Source organism: Anser cygnoides, chromosome 2 (genome assembly GCF_040182565.1).
Source record: "Anser cygnoides isolate HZ-2024a breed goose chromosome 2, Taihu_goose_T2T_genome, whole genome shotgun sequence".
In the NCBI taxonomy this organism is placed as follows: domain Eukaryota; kingdom Metazoa; phylum Chordata; class Aves; order Anseriformes; family Anatidae; genus Anser; species Anser cygnoides.
Window position 1 is genome coordinate 60,515,160 of NC_089874.1, and position 15,757 is coordinate 60,530,916.

Below are 15,757 nucleotides of genomic sequence, written 5' to 3' on the forward strand. Positions count from 1 at the left end.
TCTATAAGAGCATTTGCCCACTGACTCCAGCCACCCATTTTCTGGCAAAGCTGATGACTAGTGGTGGGAAATGGATTGGCAGCAAGCAAGTTCTCACACAGAGGAAAGGCAGCACAGCTCCACATTCCCTGGTCTTTTTCTATCTTAAAAAAATAATAAATAAATAAATAAATAATTCCTCTGCCTTCTTCTTTTCTAAGAGCAGTGCTGCTATCACAGCCTGCCTGCTGCTCACTGCTCCTCCCTCCCTAGCTTGTTGCCTCTTCATTTCCTCCATTGCTTCTCACCTTTGTTTCCTCCCTGCTATTCCTCATGCTTTTGCTTCCCTGGGCTCCACTTCATTTGCAGCAGCTGGGGTCTGCACAGCAAGGGTACTGTGAGATTAACCACTTTGGAAAGTTTGCCTTTGCTGTGCACACATGCTCTGTTTTCTTCCCTCCACTCCCATTGAAGATAGATGTGTCCAAAACTGCTGTGAAGCTCCTCAGAAAAGAGCTGGCACAAAGCTCCCCAGCCAGAGCACTGCCATGCCTTTGTCTTGCGTAGGAACCCGCACGCAGCTTACAACAAACAGAATAGCAACTGCTAATAGAAATAAAAAAGTCTCCCCACACAATATGCTAGCACTTTAAAGAAAAAAAAAAGAGAGAGAAATAAAATAAAATAAAAAAAGATATCACACAAATTACAAGTCTTTCATTGTTTAATGTAGATATATTGTACCCAAAACTCGTTTCACTTCATTTGGTGTGAAGCTGTGGTAAGCCTATTAAAGCTGAAGGAGCTGCATCTGCCTCGAACTGGCGCAAGCCAGATCACGATCAGATCCATTACATCTATTGCTATAATATCATCACCTCCCATATGGTGCCGCAACCAGTCCGTATGCTGAACTGAGCGCTGCCTAAAATCTGCTCATCCCAAAAGCTCCATCGCTCTTACCCTCTGTTACACCAAGAGAAGAAGCCACCACCACCACTCCATACCTGAAGGCATGAACATTGCCACAAAACTGTTTAAAAGTTCAAGTGTGTTACGGAGGATTCACCACTCATCCTCTACTACTGAACACAGGTGCTCAGACCTGCTCTCTGGCAACGAGCAGAGCTAAATTTCCTTAGCTGAGTCTGTGTGGGCTTGGCCCTTCATAAACTGTACTCTGCAAAGCAGGTCCATCACTCTATTGCTAATGCATTCCTCCCTCTCCTGAAGATTAATGTGAATTTTAAACCTTTGAAGCAAAAGGTTTCTTCCTGTGATCTTCTCTTGCAAATAGACACCATGTGGACTTTCCAGTGCTGGTAAATAACAGTTACATCTAATTGCTTTAAAAATATATCTGTGCAGGTATCCCACCTATTTCACACTTCGTTCAAATGAGTATTCTGGGTTCCTGCTCCTTTACTGAAGATGTATTTCTTCCAAGTTCCTCCAGCCTTAGATTCTTCAGTCCTTATCATCTCTGCAAAGGGAGCACAAACAACGAAGGACCAACACACAAATACATTTAACTGCTCCAAAACCCTCTTTCTCTGGCACTCAACTGACATATGTGGTATCCAACAAGCAGCATTTATCACTGCAGACTTATCCTCATGTCCTGTCCTATTTTTATCTATTGCCATGGTACACCTCATTTCCAAACTAAACCTCACCTTGTAATCATTTTATGCAAATTTCTTTGGGTGAAATATTTTGTTTGATGGTTAGTCTTGCAGAGTGAGCTGCAGCAGATTTATGCTCTTTTCTTCTTAGCACCCATTATAACTGACCTTTCATTTCTCCTTCACTTTGCTTTCCAAATGAGAACTCACCTGACTATCAGGTGAAATTTCTGATCTAAGAAGAGAGGGATTTCCTGCTGTTTTCTTGTGCTTTTTGCTCCAATGGAATTTCCTCATATTTATTCTAGCCAAGTTCCCCACTTTTAAAGCATCAAATCTAAATTGGCAGTGATCAATATCATCCAGAAGAGTATGTACACTCACTGTCTGTATTAACTCCTGCTTTTTCCTTAGGGGTAAACTGAACCTCCCCCAAACTATGCATCAAAAAGAGAGGCTTTAAATAGCAGTCATCTGTGGTATTAATCAAGTTTCTTCTTAAAACCGTCCCAGATGTGCCACTCAACCAGCTTATACTGGTTTCTGTAAGAACACCCACTGTTATTATTGTACCAACAGATTTTGCAACTTCCTTAATTTCTTTTAACACATGAAGGTCTTGGGCTAAGATATTTTGCAGCAATGAGGGTGTGCTAACAGCAGAGGGTTGCATAAATCTGTGCAGCAGGCCAGTGGACAGTGAAGGCTGTAGGTACAGTGTGGATGAGGGCAGGGTTTCTTTAAATACTTTGCAAGCCCTGTAATGTAGCTGATGGTTTTCTTCAGTCTGAAAGCTACTGGAAGCTAGACAGATGAGCAGCAGGATGTGAGCTTGGCTTTACACAGCTAAATATGCACGTGAACACGGACTGTGTGAACCCAGAGCACTTGCCTGATTTATTTTATTTTTTTAATTTTTATTTTGTTGTTGTTGTTGTTTGAGGGACAGGGAGTGTGTCAGGAAACCTGTCAGAAAAGGCAAGCAGATGGACAGGGATCCACAGCCAGTTCATACCAAAGCAGTGCAGAAAAATGGCATTTGGCAGAGGATGAGGATCCTATAAAAGAGCTCTCCGTCTGGGCCTGAGACTCTTGGGACATTCTGAGCATTTTTCTTTCCACCACCCTCAGGCAGTGGGAAATTACTACCTCTTGTGTGAGCGGAGAGAAAACAACTAGACGGTCCCCTTTTAGCATGCAGGAGGTAGATGGGTCACCTTGCCGAAGGGCTGCCCTTTATTTATGTTAACGGGCAGGTATTTCCACTCTGGCCATGCTCTGGGGATTCATGGCCTGCTCAGCTGCTACCCTGCATGACCCAAGGAGAATTATGGCAGCACTTCCCTTCATTACAGGTCCCCACATTTATCCCCTGGGTCCCTTGATGAAAGCAGAGCCCAGACTGCTGTCTGTAAGACGACTTGATTCTCCCTGTATGTGGACGTCTAGCTATGTACTATCATATGTTCTATGTCTGTTTTTTATTGGATTTGCCACTCTGAAAATTAGAAATTAACCCACTGAAATCAAAGTGGTAAAAGCAAAGCCTGAGGAAGGTCCAGTGAAATGACAGCATACTTAGCTGGAAAGCACTCATACTGCAGGCCTTTTTCAGCCATACCCCTTAATACTAACATCATACTCAGCCCTGTGACACTAGAGAAATCCGATAACATTTTCTCATGCAATGGAAACATTTTTGTATAGACTTACATTTTACTTGGGAACTGGCTATCTGTTACAACCAGCAATTCAAATCTAAGCAATGGAGTAATATTTCAAAAATGATTAGAACAAAACAAATAATCACATGAATGGTATTATTTTGCAAAACATGCGAGCCTCAGTAATTTGTGGGTTTTGGTCCCTGGTGCTAAAATTGTGCTGTGTCTTTAATCAAGCTAATTATGCAAAACTCTCTGAAGGTCACAAAAGGTTCAGGAGGAGGCTTTTTGATGCTGAAACACAGACCAAACACCCATAGTACATCGATCTGATTAGAAACGAAACTCTGCTTTCTTCAGACACATACTGGCCTGAGAGCCCAGTGTGAAATGCCAGCATTTATACCTTGTGTACCCTCAGACCACTTTGCATACCTCTGCAAAAATGAAAAAATTCCCCTCCTGTTCTCTAACAGGGATATGGAAATGAGCCTTCTCTTTCCACCACTGTGCCCTCTAAAAACATTACATGAGACTTACAGCATTTATTTATTTTTTGGCAGGCAGCCAGAAGAAAGAAAAAAAAATCCTCTTTCAAAAATACCCCTCCCTGTGAATTGGATTATGTTGTAATCCGTTCTGGATCTACCCCAGGCCTGCTTGCCTTCTGGGGTAAAATGACAAGGTTTTGGACAGTCTGCAGGGCTGGGCGGAGGGGGTGGACCACCAGGAGTCTATGATACAGCCCACGTTTCTCTCCGACCCCCTCATTTTACAGCCAAGAGGAAAAAACCTGTACACAGAGTGGGCTTTGTCCATCTGTAAAAAACACGATCACCCAGGTTGCCGCCGCTCATGAGGTCATGCTGAGGGACAGTGGCGTGGGGCGATGTGGGGGTACTTCTGCCCCACCAGCACTGCTCAGGCTGCCGGCCCGTGGTGCGAGGCATCGCTGCCCTACCCCACGGCCACAGCTCCGCTGGGGCTCCTACCCCTGTGCCACCACCGATGCTGTTTAGCTGATAGTTTCCGCGGCTTTTCCCCTGCAAACTGCCACTCTCCTTTATTTCCTTTTTCTTCCTGAGTGGTCTCCACAGCCACTCGCCTCCATCTGACTTTGTGGTGAGCGGGGGATTGCTAGTGTTCTGGAAACCCGATCGCCGCATCTCTGGCTGCAGTGTAGGGACCAGACCTCTCTTCAACTTAAATTGAGGGCGACTCGATGACAAACTGAAGGGACTTCAGAGAGGGGAAAAAATGATCCAAGGCTTAGATGTGGGCTGAAGGAAAATGAAGGGAATGGGCTTTGCAAATATCTTGGCTGGATGATATCTAATTGGGGTATGGTAATTCCCCATAAGTCTTAGGAGGATATAAACACTTAAAAGGCAAAGGAATTGATTAGGACCGGAGAAGGGGGTATAAGTGGAATTAATGAGATGAAACTGAGAGCAGGAAAATTTATGCTTTACAGCAACATCTCCTATTAACGAGATCTACTACAGTGTGGGGTAGGATTCCAAGGAGAAGCAATGGAAACCTTGTTGCTTAAACTGTTTCAGAGAAGACTGGACAAAACACTCAGGAACACACGGTAGGGAACAATTCCACAGTGACAGGAGGATGGAAAAGATGCTCTAATAGTAGCTGTTTCCATTTCTAATTTATATGGTGACTTTATATTAGAGAGGGTCTTTTTTTTTTTCCCTTTTTTTTTTTTTTTTTTTTTGAGCGGACATCCAGTCATCAGTAAAAGATTCCTTCTGGTATTCCATAACAGTCCTATATTTCCCTGCTTCCCAAGTCCTGTCTATTACACATATACACAATAGACCCGATGATTTATAGCAGAAACGTCATCCTCCATTCATCCTATTTTGCTGAGTTACTGCAGGGTCTCTGAACAGTGGTTATCTTGTGTGCCGTATGAGCTAAAACATCGCAGCACAGCGCAGCACAGCAAATTCAGTCAGATGATTCAATACAAATTTCCTGGCTTTGAAAAGTCAAATCTTCAGTCTCATTTGAAAACTATTTCTTTTTCCTATTACCTTTTCTTCACATACAAAGGCAGTTTAATAGAATAACACTTAGAAAATCTTTGAAAATAGAGCCTTAGTAGGAGAAAGGCAGAGCCAGGCATTATTCAGTACAAAGAGAAAAAAACAATTTCTCTGTACTGGAAAAAATCACCACAAGAAAAAGGGAATTTTTGCTGAAGACACATTTACTCCTCTACCATTGACTTTGTAATACATGCTCTTCCAAATAGCATGGACTCTGTTTTTTGATTGGTTTACATCCTGTACATGAAAGTGGCACACTCCCATTTCAGAAAGAGGGAGCAATAAAGGTTCCCCTTAATGTCTAACCTAATAACCCGAGTGATAGCACAGATAGCCTGGGGAGGTCACTGAAGCTGAGTTGCCTGCTAGGAATGGTGTAGATAAAGCCCATCCTGCTTTAGGTGAGGGTAGAATAGATGCTTGCTCAAGCTCCTTTCCAGTCATATATATATATATATTTTCTTTTAACAGTATCTTCCATCAGTCTATCTGCAAGTTTTCCAGACATCTATCTGCTAACATTTGTGCAGATGCATGTAGGTCAGCTAAATCCAAACATCAGTAGAGCCTAAGGTCAAAACAGATTGTTGAGCTTATCTCGTCCAGTGTTTCTGAACATTTTCCCAACCGTGATCTCATATTACAGCAGAACAGAATAATAGGCCCCTTTCCATCTTCTTGCCTGTAAAGGAGGAGCAGCTGAAATCCCGTTGGACGTCCCAAGACCAGAAGATTGAGAACGAAGGCTGTAGGTCAGCCCCCGAGTAGAGCTGTGTACACCAGCTCCCAGTGCAGATGGGCGCACAGCTGCATGACTGAAGTGTGCAAATGGCAATATGCACAGGCAGGACACAAAGCATGTAAAGAAAGGGACTCAAGGTCTGCTGTCTGCCACATACCAACTGAATTGTTGGTAGAAGGTGACTGATTTTTGGAGACTCCTCCTAATGCGTACTAACACTGTTCAGAGAGTCATGCTAGTGTATGCCACAGCTAACGCTGACTTCATTAGAACTCTCTGGTCAATGAAAGCAATTGTGTGTTGTCTAGTGGTTGGACTGGAAGACAGGAAAAGGTTTGATTCAATACTAGCTGTGCTCCTGACTCATAGCTTACCCTCCAAGCAAGTCATTTGACCTTTCTGTAGTTCAGTCAATCTGGCTGGAAAATAGTGCGGGAAGAAGGGAAAAGCAGTATTCTTGCTGAAAACCACAGACGGAATCTGAGCTGAGTTTTCCTAGGTTAAAAAAGAAAGAGACAATATCAGAACGTGAGTCAGATTCCGAACCTTCCTGGCCTTTTCCACTCAGGACGTCTGTTAGTATCATCATTATCATAGCAGAAAATCATTTACTTCAAGTCTTGCTTCTAGCTCAGAAACCAAAAGGAAATACTCGGTACTTGTGCCAGGTACACTCAGCTCCTGAATAGATTGAAGGACTATCTGAACAGATTTAATAACTTTGGACTTCTCTACATGGATTATATTTAAAGGGTATAAATAACCAGAGCAAAAACTGGAACAGAGATGGATTTATATTAATAATATTTTTTTAAAAATTTTCTGATGGGAAAATGGAAAAAAGTAGGGACTTAAAAATACCTTTTTTTTTTTTTTTTTTTTTCCCTCTGTTATGCTTTCTGTCAGATTTTGTACTATAGAGACCTAAAGAACATTTTTTGGCAAAATACCAAGCTAAATACAACATGGTGTAAGTTCCTAATAATGGAAAGAAAGTTGTGGTGGGAAAGTGTCTAGAGCAGATTTTGTAGACAGAAGGTCCCTGAATTGGCTGCAAAAACAATTTCTTTTTCAGAATGTCTTCCTCATTTTGAAAATATAAATAGCTCTAATTAAGTGCCCCAACCTTTTTCTTTTAGTATGAGTAGGAAGTGGAGCTGTAAAAGATTGATTTTGGCCAGTACTGCCATAAAGTGGTGAAAACAATAACGACCTGTAAGGGAAACTGAAATTCAATGGGGGCTGGATTTGTGGTTCTGAATATCTTGAAAATGTCTCTGTTTTTGTGAGAAACCTCTTCTGGACCCATGAAATCAGACCCCCTCTGGATTTCAGGAACGTTTGAAGTAGAGCAAAAGGCCCTCACCCTGACAGATGACTTACGTGGAGAACTACCATATGAATGGTAATATTGAAGACACATCCACACATACAGCTCTGCTGGATGTACCTCTGCACAGCGGGTCTCAGGGGGGGAGGCAAACCCATGAGCACTCTGCAGTGAGGGGATCACATGCAAAATGCTGAAGGTGAGTGAGCCTGTTAAGTTCAGGTGCCGTGCATTTTCGTTTCAGCCCTTAATGAAAACAGAATCTGCTTTCAGTTTGATACCAGGTGAAATATTGTGATGCTTTGATCTGATGGTAGAAATATCACTAGAAATGAGGCTTTAATATTGTAGCCATCACACTGCTGACTATTTATCAAGGGGTCTACAAAAGACCTGCCATATGAAAAATGTTTATATATTTTCACAGATCTAAATGTTCTACTTAAGTCTTCTGAACTTCTCCTCAGAAGTCTTGAGAAGTAATTAGCTCTCTCTCATCCTAGGTAGAGGGATTATCAGAGATTTTAGGTTAATATGACCCAGTAACTATAATGACAGCATTGCATAATAGGAGACATTAGCAGGGAGGAGCTGGAACGTGGAAATGGGTTTTCTCCATCAGAATTTTTATTGTTACAAAATGTGATACAGATAGGAACATTTTTATGAGTCCCAGGGATACTACTTCTCCATCAACATCATTTGAAGACAACGAGTCTCTCAATTTTATTTTCAATTACGAGGTAAAACATGATCAAGAGGCTCCTTGTGGGCTCCTGTGAATTAATCACAATCACTGAACTGTTGCATTAAAAGACATAGAGGACCTAATGGACAATAGAGGTCTGGCAAGGTTTCACAGTAAACAAATCTGAACTGAAACTTAAGTCTTCTTTGAACTCAGACCTGACCTTGACCTAAGCAGGATTTACATCCAGAAATTACTCTCTTGGCTTATACATATGAAGTCAGAACTGCACTGCTAGACATGAAACACTGTGAACTCTGATGCTCTGAAGTAGATCCATGCATCTGTATCACCTGGAAAGTTAAAAATATTTGGACGTAGAATTTGATAGGAGTTGTCAACATTGTGGGCTTGTCTCATCTGTTAGAGTTCTGAACAGTTTTAAAAGTTTTGCTTTTAATCTGTGCAGACACTTCATTTTTAAAATTCCCCTCTGTTACTTCTTTTGTGTAGAAGAAAATTTATTTCCCAAATGCTTATTTTTTCTCCTATGATGCAATTGGAGTGGAATATTGTCTCTTTCTCACATGCTTCTATATTGTTAATGCATTACTTTGTGCATTCAGATTATAGTGACATTGTAATTTCAAGGAATTTACAATTTGGTCATAAAATACAAGTGTACCATGACCACACAACAGGAACAACATTCATGATATAATCCCAAGTTTTCTTATTTCCTTCAACCTCATTTACACAATAATACTGCAAAAATTACCTTACATTGCAACAAGTAAAAGCAACTGAGCCAAGTCCAAAGGGACAGATGCAACAAACAATTTTTCTTTTTTCCCTTGTGTTGAGCTGGTCAAATGCAAGCCAGCTGTACACTAGAAACAATGTATGCATGGCAATTATGTGTGAGCTAAATATGCCCTGATTTCTCCATGAGCAGATAGCTTCAGAATAAATAAATCTACTCACACATGGGGATTTTGCCTCGCTCTCATCTTGAAGGCCAAACATTTAAATTGAGAATTTGCCTTTGGGAGATGGAATAGCCAGATTAACTTTCATTCTAGCATAGACGCTCCAGCATCATAATAGTGCTGGCTAAAACACAGGGCAGTCAGAAGGGCCCTAAGATGGCCTGTGGGATGCCAAATCCGGTGTCAAACTGTTCTCTGATACACACCTTATACAATAATATGGTGGTTGTTTTCTTCATCTACAGAAGGCTGGAAGAGTTGAGACTTGTTGTTTTTTGCACTTTTCCTTTTTCCTGTTCTCTCTGTGAAAGCATTCTTACTTCTTACCCTCGTAGGATTGGGTGAAAGTTTCTGGGGAAATTTCTTTCCCACTTCTTCTTTATCCTGGAGCTCATCAGGACCCCTTACTGGCACAAGTTTTTTTCCTCCTTTGATTTGTGTTAGTGGATCAAACTGTCAGGTAATTCTTCTAACTCATCTTTCCAGAGGTCTGCCATAACCATGGCAATGTAAGTCATGCTTCAGAACCATAGGGCCCCAAATTGTATGCTTATTTAATTAAATATATTATATACTTAGATATATAAATGAAAGCTTTTATTTAGGTATCCTGTCCTTACAGTGAGCAAAAAAATGGACTAGAATGAGAAAGAAACATGAAAAACATGGCAGGTAAAGCAGATGGAAGTTAGTTTATATGAAATTTTGTATGGAATGCAAATGCAGCTTATAGTTGTTTATAAGAATCCAGCTCCTGCTATTTGAAATTGTACATACCAATATCTTGGTATATCTAGAAAAATGCTGATTGCTCTTGGCATATTAAGTTTGACATTTTCTAAACCAGTTCATAATAAAATATACTGAATGAAGGACAGTCTTTCAGATTAGAAGGCTAGTTTGCTCAAAGCATCAAAATAGCATTGATATGGTAACAGTCTGGCATCTCACAATGTGCCAGGATTAGAGCACAAGGCTGCTTCCGATTGGAAACCATAATGGGAAGTTCCTAGTTTCTCTTCCCTATAAACTCTTCCCTATAAAGCACCCATTTCTTTCTAGATGATTCATAAGATAATGGATGTTCATCCTGTAACTAATCCATCATTTAACATAGGCTTTGTGGCAGCATATGCCACTCCAATTTGAGAATTTTACTTTGGGAAATAAAAAGAAAATAATTTATGTGGCAAGCTCTTTCTCCTCCCTCCCTCCCTCCCTCCTTCTTCCCTCCTCCGTCCCTCTGTCCCTCCCTCTGTCCCTCCCTCCCTCCATTCCTTCCTTCCTTCCTTCCTTCCTTCCTTCCTTCCTTCCTTCCTTCCTTCCTTCCTTCCTTCCTTCTTCTTCTTCTTCTCCTCCTCAAATGGCACAGTTCTGGACTACAGTTTTCACCCCAATGTCTATTCCCAGTGATGGGCATTTTATCATAAATTGTATCAACTGTCCATTTCCAGAAGGTTCACTAAAAAACACTTGAGGAATTGTGTCTCATATCCATTCCTAAAAATGATGCTATCTTCTACCACACTGCTATTCTCAGCATTTCCTCAAATTGGAGAAATCATCCCCAGAAATCTTGCCTTGGCAAAAAGAAACAGTCACATTAAATCCTGATATCAGAGGGAAGTAATTTTATGCATGACCTTGAAGGCTGGATGTGGGCAGAATAGAAGGGGAGATTCCTAGCTTTCTACACAGCCTTGTAACTACATTTGGAAGGTCCCAAGAAATCAGACTGGAAATTTGGGTTGCGTCTAATCACACCACTACTGCACTGGTATTTTTAGTGACTTTTTTTTTATTCCCCAAAATCCCCCTGAAGAATAAATACCCTACTGAAGCCTTACAGGTAAACATAGAAGAGAGGATTTCCAGTAATGTTTCAAAAAATGTGTATGAAACAGCTGTCCAGGTGGGACATTCAAAATACCTGGTGCCTTGGTATGGCATAAGCTATTTGTACTGATAAGGTTTAGTCACTTACAATTAATCTCAGATCCCTGTCAATAAAAGATTTATCACGCAATGCTATGTCTTTTTTATTTGCCTAAGAGTCTCTCCTTCCACTCTGACCAAAAGAAGTGGAATCAAGATTAATCAGTAAATTACTTTAACCTCGGTAGGGTTTCTCATTAATTCGTGGTTTCTCATTTCCCACATCCCCATCACTGCATAAAACTTCCCCTTTTACAGACAGTTCACTGTTTACATGATAAACTTACTCCCCGCATTACCCTTCTGGACTTGTATTGCTCAAGCATGAGAGCTTCAGTACATCCCACTTCCTTACCATCCCCTTGAAACCTTGTTGATGACAGTGCTTGGTGACCACAACAGGCAGTGAGTACTAATATTGCAGTACAGAGAATTTCCCCCATCAATGAAGCATAACATTCAGTTTCTCCAGCTGTTCTCATTCCTGGAAACCTGCGAGAAAAAAACACTGTGGAGGTAAATGGACTATCTTGGAGCAGAAGCATCACCCACATCTTAAAAGAAGTGACAGAAGAGGATGGGGCTTTTGCCCCGAGAGTGGGCTGTGGCAGCTCCTTTTGTTGCACTGCTGAGATAAAAAAGAAATACTTTAGAGTGTGAGTAGCGCTCACTCTGGAAGCTCACCAAAGGGGAGGCAACTCCTCTGGAGGTTTGTCTGGGACAATTGACTGCCTGCAAGCTTGCGCCTGCAAGAAGAGGCTTCATGGCTAAAGCTCATCCTTGCCCTGCCATCCCTGTTTCCCTGTGTGGCTACAGCTCCACAAAACGCCACTTCACATCTGACAGGCACAGCCCTTCCCGAGAGGCAGCCTGCACCCACTGCACAGCAATAAACCCACATTGCCATCTCTCCCATTGTCACAGGGAAGTCCATCAGCAGGGTGGGTATAGGTGTATTTCTGTCTCTTTTTCTTTCTGTCTTAACAGTGTAAAATATTTCAGGTGGCAGCTTCAGAAACCAGACTTCCAGCCTACCTGATATAAGATAAGGCACTTTAGAGATTATGTTTGCTTCGAAAAAATGCACTCCACCAAGACAGTTTTATGCCAGGGACTTGCTAGAGGTGAACCCTACTGAGGTATACATCAGTGCCAGCAATATCTCTATCCCATTAGTACTGACTATTTAATAAACCTCACCAGCTTTATTATAGGGTTTTTAGTTGTGTCCTTCCAGAATTATTTCTGCAAATCAACTGACAAGGGCCAGGGGAAAAACACTAAAATTGACCAGCAACTTACATTAGCAACTTAAATTGAATCATCAGATTCAAGCTATCTGCAAAACCAGAGGCGTTTAAACTGTATTCAAAATTTACCAAGTTAATTTGTATGTTCCTCCCAATTAATTAACTAAACAGTAAGAGCCAGGATCCAGTCTCAGATCCAGGGATACCATCTGTCACAACCTGGCTCAGTCCCATCGTGTAAGGTCACCAGTCTGCTGTGAGTGGGCTCCACCCATGGTGTCCCACCTGCTTCCAACCCAGCCATTTCTGAGGCAAACTGCCTCTCCTTGTGCTTCTCATGGCCCTGGGGCACCTCTGACCCCTCTCTGGAGAGGTGAAACCCTGCAGGGCATCCAGCCCTGCCACGCTGCGTGGGGCTCACGCATGCTCCTGGGAACCTCAGCTGGGGTTTCAGGGGAGCATTTCCACACTTCCAGCTTAACTCCCCCACCAGGACAATGTGATGGAACAAGGAGAGGTGTTTCAGCAGAAGAATGTCTGAACCACAGACACGGGTACTCTTGAAAGGAATTGAAAATCACAGCCCTTCTGAAATAGGGTGGAGTCCTTGCTTAGTCACCCCTTCTGTGAATGTAAGGGCTGGGGTGAGCCCATCCTTGTTTACACACACTCAGGCAGGACTCAGGCATACTCAGCTGCTCTCCTTTGCAGCATCCCCACCAGGAACCCCTGGCTGTTTTCTCCATGCTTTTCTTTGTAAAAAAACATCCCATGGGAAAGGCCAGTACCTAGAGGATACTAGGTACCTACCAGTACTTAGTGTACTGAGTCCTAAATTAGCATCTTGATGGCTTCTTATAGCTAGTGCCTGGAAAGGTCGCTGAGAACATTTCTGAGGCAGAGCCAACCCAGCAAGCTGCCTTGATGTTGTCTACATATGTGTCTGGGAAGATACAAGATAGAGCCATGCTCTTGGCCCCAAATGTGTGCTGGGTGCTTGAGAAGGTTCACCACTGGGGCACCACCCTGTGGTGTAATGTCACCAAGCCACTGTAGATAAGGATCCCTCTTCCCAGCCGCAAAGCATTGATTAAAGGTTGGCGGAGTGAAGCCCCAGCATTACGGAGCTCAAAGGAAGATCTTACTTTGATTTCACTGGAGTCAGAGCTTCAGTCATGGGCTGCAGATGATACAGGGCTGTGTGTACAGATAAATGTGTTTTCTGGATTGCCCTCAGGGCACTTAGTGCCTTGTAAGATCAGGATGCAGATGCTCATGTGGCTTTTGACATCTCCTGAATTACTGTATTTCTGAAACCTCATTGCAGTTAACTGGATGGAATTGTTCTAGACAAAAAAAAAATGTATCTATCAAGAGACATGAAAGAATGATTTGTGGTAAGAAATTAACAGCAAGTGGCTCACCTACCCACAGAACAATACGTTCTTTAGAGGAAAGCAGTCATCTGCCTTTTAAATTGTGTAGAATTTAAACATACTTCTGTAGTATGTATTTGAAAATGGTGTTGAAATGGATATGTTATCAATGTTACATAAGAAAACTGTATTTTAAAGTGCGTTTTTTTACCAGGTCACCTAAAAACGCATAGCCCATAAGTGTAATCACCTAAACAATTATTAGAGGTGCATGTGTATGTGTATGTGTACGGGCACATGTATTTTTAGTAATAAATTTGAAAAGTGCAAATAGCATCTATGAAAAGGAACATTTAGGAGGGATCAAGGAATAGTGGAGGGACTCAAACTCTCCTTAAAGTTAAGAAAATGAGTTTTTATCAGTGTACCCTAAATCTGATGGTATAAAGATGGAAGATACAAACTTACCTAGAGAAGCAGCATATATTTTTGCCCACACCTACTGAAGAGCAAATGAAATTACAAAATAAATTAAAAATAATTAGGAACTTTAGGTGCCTCCACTTTGCCAAATTTTATTCACTGTAACAGCACCTAGACTTCTGTAGCTAAGTTGTTGAGCCGCACAAATAGGTCCTTATAGGGTCTGGTTTGAAGTTAAGCACCTAAAGCACACAGTTGGAAATGTTAGATGAAGAAACAGATGTGTGAATTATCTAATTTCCATTGATGTAAATGGGAGTTAAATGCCTAAAGAAGGAATGATCTGCCTCTTTGCTACAGCCTTATATTTAATGGATTCTGCAGAGACTTCAAACTTGCGCCAAAGATTTACAGCTAACAGCATTTTTCGCCCCAAATCTCCAACAACTGATGAATAAATAAAAGCCTCTATTGTCATTCAGCATGATACTTCTTTTTTTTCAGCAGTATAATGTTTTTACACTTTCCAAAGGTAGAACTTAAGCTATAGGACGTTTCTCTCATCTGCTACCTGGGGGAGAGTCGTGTGCACAGCGTCATGTTTTAATTGAGGCAAGGCTTGGGATTATGCTGACAGGCACAGCATGGTGGAAGGAAGGGGCTGAGCAGTAAAAGTCCATGTGGATCCTTTCTCGGTCTAGACAGGATTTGCTTTCAGGGCCAGAATAAAACTCAGATCAGAAATGAGGCTATCCTTCATCAGCCCACCATGGATCTGAATATATTTCTACTTGGGATTTTTCCCCTCTCCTGTCAGTCCAGAGGGTCACTTGTACCCCTTTATTCTAAGTTTAGGAATACCAATCTTTTTCATTGGTTTTGAGGATGTGAGAAAAAAATAATCCTATGGGTTTTGAAGGCTGAAATGAAGCAGAAACCTTTTGCTGCTGGCTGCAATGCAAGTACATAGAGATGGCCTGCAGCCCAAGCCATTATTTTTTTTTTTTTTTTTTTTTTTGATTTGGGACCTTACAATTTGGGAAACCTAGACAGCCTTGCATCTCATTAGTTTGGTAATCCCTTTGCTTCAACAACAGAAGCAGAGGTAGATGTGACTCATTTCCCAACCACCACTACCTCTGGCAGCTCAAGACAAATTAGTGCCCAGTCTCTGGGCCAGCAAGTTAGATGTCTGTAAGCTCAGCCACACCAGGTCTGTGCAGTAAAGGTGATGCCACCTGTGTGCGTGCAACAGCCACAGCTTTTCCTTCAAAATTTTCCATCATAAAGTAAGGTGGAGCAAGTTCCCAATTCTACATTTATCAGCAGTGTATAGTTTTCTACCAGCTGCAGGGAAAGAAGGGTCAGGAAAGCCTTTATGTATATAAACAGCTATTGAATTTGAATTGTCTTTTTTTTTTTTCAGGCAGAAGCATGTTTCTTATTTATCTGAAAACATCCTGTTCAAATTTAAGATTTTCTGTGGTTAGTTGCTGTTCATTTTTATCTGTTCTCAAACCAGTCAGGATGGGAATAATTTCTGATGGGTGACCAATAGTGAAAAAAAAAAAAAGGAGGAGAGAAGATGTATGGGGGGTCCTGGGCATGGTGTGGTTGATGTTACAATCTGAGTTTGAAATGGGATAGCATATGGAAGGACTACCAGGACTTCTGAGAAAATCAGCTAGCT